The sequence below is a fragment of the Aphelocoma coerulescens genome, chromosome 2 (assembly GCF_041296385.1).
Source record: "Aphelocoma coerulescens isolate FSJ_1873_10779 chromosome 2, UR_Acoe_1.0, whole genome shotgun sequence".
Taxonomy (NCBI): Eukaryota; Metazoa; Chordata; class Aves; order Passeriformes; family Corvidae; genus Aphelocoma; species Aphelocoma coerulescens.
Genome location: NC_091015.1, coordinates 106,053,752 through 106,059,751, shown reverse-complemented (window position 1 = coordinate 106,059,751; position 6,000 = coordinate 106,053,752).

The following is a 6,000-nucleotide window of genomic DNA, read 5'->3' as shown; positions in this document are numbered from 1 at the left end:
TTTGTGGCTTATCTCAGGAATTTTACAAGTGTTTTTCCTTCTACTGTTCTCAAAGTGTTCCTTTGGTGCTGCTGGCTTCAGTTCACTGCCTCTGCAGCAAAATGTCCAGTGATTTCACTGTACTGGAGAAGTTCTCTGAGCGCCCTTCACCATGCAAGGGAGGAGAGACTGAGCATGCTTAGGCTTAGTGTATACTCCAGAAATAAACCATGCCAGGAACCCCTCTCAGCCCTGGAAAAGAAACATTGCATTAAAAACTGCTCCTGGATTTGAGCTTGCCAAATGCCGGCTAGCAAACAACTCTCCATCACTGCATAGTGACTAAGGTGCTCCACAGACTCTTGAAGGCTTAGGGAGCTCCTTAGCACAGACACAAGTCCCTGCATGATCATCATTTTTATCACCCAGCAACACAGAATCATAGAATGGTTTGGGTTGCGAGGCATTAAAGATCATCTAGCTCAACCCCCTGCAATGGGCAGAGATGCCATCCACTAGACCAGGTTGCTCAGAGCCCCATCCAATCTGGCCTTGGACACTTCCAGGGATGGGGCATCCACAACCTCTGTGGGCAACCTGTTCCAGTGCCTCACCACCCTCATGGTAAAGAATTTCTTCCTAATATCTGATCTAAACCTACCCTCTGTCTGTTTGAAACTATTGCCCCTTATCCTATTACATGCCCACTACATACCTTTATAAAAGGTCCATCCCTCTCCAGCTTTCCTGCAAGTTCTCTTTAGGTACTGAAAGGCCACAACAGGGTCTCCCTGGAGCCTTCTCTTCTCCAGGCTGAACAGCCCCAACTCTCTCAGCCTGTCTTCATAGGAGAGAGGCTCTAGTACTCTAATCATCTTCATGGTCCTCCTCTGGACTCACTCCAATAGGTCCACACCCTTTCTGTGTTGGGGATCCCAGAGCTGGTCTCAATACTCATCACTGGGACATTCAATTTATTAATAGAAAAACAGCCTTTCTTTTCCCACATGTGGTGTGGCCAGTAGCTTTTTTAAAAAGCTATTGATGTAAATTTTACCTCTTTTTCTTTTTGCTGGTAGACAGAACGCCTAACTGGGATGTGAAGTGATACCCTCAGTTGTTGGTAGACTTCCTTGCAGTACCCTGAGGGCCACAATGAATGGCAAGAACTTCTTGCCCATTTAGCAAACCAAAACCTCTCACAACATTTGGATCAGTGGTGGCATTTGTCCCCATATACCAGCCCTTTTAGGAATTAAAAATAGGGCTTGGAATTAATAGCCAAAAGATACCGTTTTTCACTAAGACTGAAATGGCCATATGTGGAAGCAAACCTACTCAGAGGCACATATGCGTGTACACTGATGAAAGGAGGTTGTGTGTGTTGGTGAAAGTCCTATTGCACAGGATTTTTTTTCTGGTCTGAAGAGTGATGATTTGAACGTGAAAAATAGCACTTTAAAAATAATTTTCTCCAAGTCATTGCTGAAGTATATCCATCCAGAAAACCTGATGTGACCTCAACTTTACTGTGTTAGTCAACTTTTATGTTAATATCCTGTTATGGCCAGACCCAGAAATGGCAATCTCATTTCGCCAGTAAATTCCTATTACATTGCAATACCACATCTGATGCTGTTTTATATTAGGAACATGCAGCTAGGACATTCTTGCAGCTTGCTCACATTGCTTTCCCTCCTTGCTGATTCCTCTATATTTTATTTGTAAAACTTTCATAAGCTGTCCAGAGATGACTGTTGTTCCTTACTTTATTTTACAAAACATCTAGGGCAACTCTGAGGACTCTGGAAATGGCAAGGAGATCTCTAAGAAGATCTCATCCTCCCATGGAGTTCTCATGAAGCTAGAGATAACTGTGGATTTTGCAAGGTGGGTGCAAAGTTGAGTGCAAAGAAAAAAAAAATTAGTCCCAGCAAATAGTACTGTACCAAGTTGAGCAATACTCTGGTCTGTGAAAAAGACCAACACAATTTTAGTTTCAAACATCATTCTGCAAGAGTTCTGTAAATGCCTTACCAACATAAGTGTGCAGAGTTTCTCAGACTGTACTGTGCAAGCTCCTCCACGGGAAGAAGCTTGTGCAAAGGGAGCAGAAGTACCATGCCAAATATTATTGCTACAGCACACATCAGAGTTCAGGTCTTGTGTGTGAAAGGAGACTCCCACATGTTCTAGCCACCTCCCAAACTTTTCATAAAAAACACTGAAATTCAAAAGGTTGATAGCTCAGTGTAGCCAGAAAGCTTGTTTTGCACTTAAAATTCATGTAATTGCTGCCAGTGTTCTCTTTAGTCACTATATATTCAACTTTTTCTGGCCCCAAAGCAGTATAGTCCAAGATAACTTTTCCTCCACGCTTCTCACTCTTTTTTCCCTTGTCTCTCAGGCTATCATAGTGTGAGCTGAGGGTTATGTGTCTCACCATTTAGTCTTAGCATGCTCTCTTAAAGGCTCTTCTTGACACACCATATGGTCAGTGACCTCTGCAGAATGTGCTACTTCTGAGAAAGCTTTTTGAGATTTAAAGAACACATTTCTTGTAGCAGAGGTTGCTAGGCTGAATGGAAGGTATTGGTATTGATGGAAAGGCTGTTAGTAGTTTCTGCAGGGGAAGAAGTAAGAATAGTAAAGGCTGAGAGAGATGCTCAGTTTGAAATTTAGGTCAGAACTACTTCAGATTTATTTTTATACAGGTTGATTTCATCTGCTTCACTGCTACAAAGAAAATCTGTCTTCTCCTCCAGTAACCTCAGCCAGTACAAATAATGTCGGTGGAGTTTCCCCACCTCCATTACAGGGACTAGTTAATGTCACAGGGCTGGAAGCTGATTGGGGAATGTTGATCCATTAAGTTGGAGTCAATGGTAAGAAAAAGTGGCTTGCTGACACATCTGACATGATCAAAGTCTCCAGTAGAGGAGAGATGAGATTTCACATACCCTAAAAATGGTGACGCTTGCCTTAGTGACAGGTGACCTGAGTAGCTGCAATGCTCACATACCTGTTTTAAATGCTTTAAAATGTTGCATTTCCATTCAGTATCTTGCTAAGTGTTTTCCACATGTTGTTAGTAATGCCTTGTACAGAACATAGACAAACAGGATGACAGTATAAACTATGTTTAGGAATCATCTGCTTTTGCCCCTAGTTCAGCATCTGAAGTTATACAAATTCTAAGTGTCTAAGTGTGATGGGATATGCAGAGGATTATGCTTTCATGAGGGAGGGCTAAGTAGCAGAAGCAAATGAGCTCTTAAGCAACAATGATCCTGGTTTTACACAAATATGCCTGCTAAAAATGTTTGAAGCAAGAGGAATAGATGATAAAATAATCATAGAATCCTAGAATCATTTAGGTTGGAAAAGATCTCTAAGATTATCAAGTCCAACTGTTAACCCAGCATTGCCCAGTCCACCACTAAATCATGTCCCTAAGTGCCACAAATACATATCCTTTAGATACCTCCAGGGACAGTGACTCCACCACTTCCCTGGGCAGTCTGTTCCAATGCTTGACAACCCTCTTAGTAAAGGAATTTTACCTAATATTCAATCTAAACCTCCCCTCTGCCCAAGACAGGCTTCAGCTATCACATCACCGATCAGTTCCTTCTCTGCTTAAAAACAACCTGTCCAGTGGGTGTGTTCCCTAGTTCCCTTGCCAGCTGTGTCTTCCACACACCCCAGGACCCTCCTAGACTATTTTCTCCTTGCTGTATTTCCAGCAGACAACTGGTAAGTTGAAGTCTGCCACGAGTACAAGGGCCAGTGATTGTGAGACTTCTCCCAGCTGCTTACAGAATATTTAATCTGCTTTTTCATCCTGGTTGTATGGTCTATAACAGACTCCCACCAGGATATCTGCCTTGTTGATCTTGCCCCTGATTCTCACCCATAAACGCTTAACCATATCATCACCATCACTAAGTTCCAGGCAATCAAAACACTCACTAACATACAGGGCTACCCCACCACCTCTCCTTCCTTGTCTATTCCCTCTGAAGAGTTTGTAGCCATCCCTTGCAGCACTCCAGTTGTTCAAGTCATCCCACCATGTTTCTGTGGTGGAAATTTGTCATAGTTTTCCTGCTGCACTGTGGCTACCACTTCCTCCATTTTATTGCCTGTGCTGCATGCATTGGTGTAGATGTACCTCAGTTGGGATATTGGTCCTGCCACCTTTATGGAGGGAGAAGCTCTATTTCCTACCTGACCATTCTCAGGCAATTTTGTGATTTCTAGCACATCAATCCTCACACCCTTGCATGGATCTCCATCCTCTATCTCCACTGAGACAGCAGACAAGGACCTTGCTAGTGCTTTGTCCCTCGAACATTGGCATGCTGCTCCCAGGCTTACCTTTGGTGAGCCTGGTTTTATCCCTTCCCCCCTCCAAACACAATGGAGTAACCAGAATTATTCTGAATAGATTTTTTTCATTTTAATATTTTCATGAGGCATCAACTGTCCTTTGTAATTCTCTTCTTAACACTACCATCAAAATATGCCTTATCAAAACATACATCTTTGCTGCTGCATTTATATTCACCCTATTTAAAATCAAGACAAAATGCATTTTTTTGAATGCAAGGTACTGAAATAATCATAGGAGCATACCGAGTAAAGGGTTTGAAAAGACTCAGTCACAGATGACAACAGGAGACTACTTACAAAGTGTGTAATTTCCTTTACCAAACTAGGTCTGATGTAGGACATGCATTTCTCCCTATCTATTTTGTCTCAACTGGTGAAATGCAAAGAAGGCATCCAATCACCCAGCAATATAAGACATGTTTATCATTGTGCAATTGGCCAGCTATTTGTTTTCTGCTCGTTTCCTAACTAAAGGTTCATGTTAAAGGATCCCCAAGTCCTGGAATATCTACAGGTTTCCAAACATATGTGATCAGTGTGAGAGACCTAAATACCACATTTAATGTTATCACCACACATAGACAATGAACAGAAAGATATATATTGGGTAAAAATTGTAACAAACAAACAGCTGGAGAGATCCCAAAATTGGAAGTGCTATAAATTATTTTTAGGCTGAGTGGAAATGAGGCTGGCATGGATGGGTAGATTTCATGAACAACTGGGTTCAGAAATAATTGGAAGCATGTGTCTTAATTGTGTTTCATATAGAGTGGCAGATTAGCTGCCTTTTGGTCTTAAAAATGCCCATAATAATTGCAGCAATTAAAATGAAACACTCCCTTAAATGACACTGCTCTTGGAAACCCCTGGCTGGCTGGTACTGTGGTACATGAGACAGTATGGCCCTGTTCTGTCTCCCTTCAACCAGGGCAGGAAACAGAATCTATGGGATTGCACAAGCATTCTAACCTTTGAATTTGTTAGAAATGCAACTGGCAAACCTGAGTCATTTGTATCTACAGCTGTTTTTTATGAGACATTCTGTCTTTTACGGGATGTTCCAAGCTTTTACTCCAGGCTGCCAGGCAGCTTTGCAGATCAGATTGGATCACCTGGTTTCTCCCACCATGATGCAGCAGGATGACTCCAGGGTGTAACTTGAATGTCAGTCTGACACCTGCTGTTGGCACCCGAGATCGTTCCACTAGCTTCAGCAGAATCATTGAATTGATCATTTCCTGATGTTGATGACCTCATTCTACTGCTCTCAGAAAAAAACTGAGATTCTTCAGTGCTAAAGCCATTATACAAGGGCCAGAGAAGTTGGCAGGGAGGACATGCAACACTTGAGACTATAAATACCCTGCCTTATGACAGTGTACATGGCTTGGCAACAACTCATATTGACACCTGCCTTATCTGCAGGAGATGACAGGATTTAGGCTGAGAAGGAGGACAAGGGCAGCAGACAGGCTGGGAAAAAGGAATATGTTATACTGTATGTCAGTACAGGTTGTGAGGTGCCATGATAATATAGACCTGCAAGAGGTGGAGTCAAAAGTCAGTCAAAAGTTACTTCATTCAATTAATAGTTAACCTGATGCATAAAGGCTGCAGTTTTGA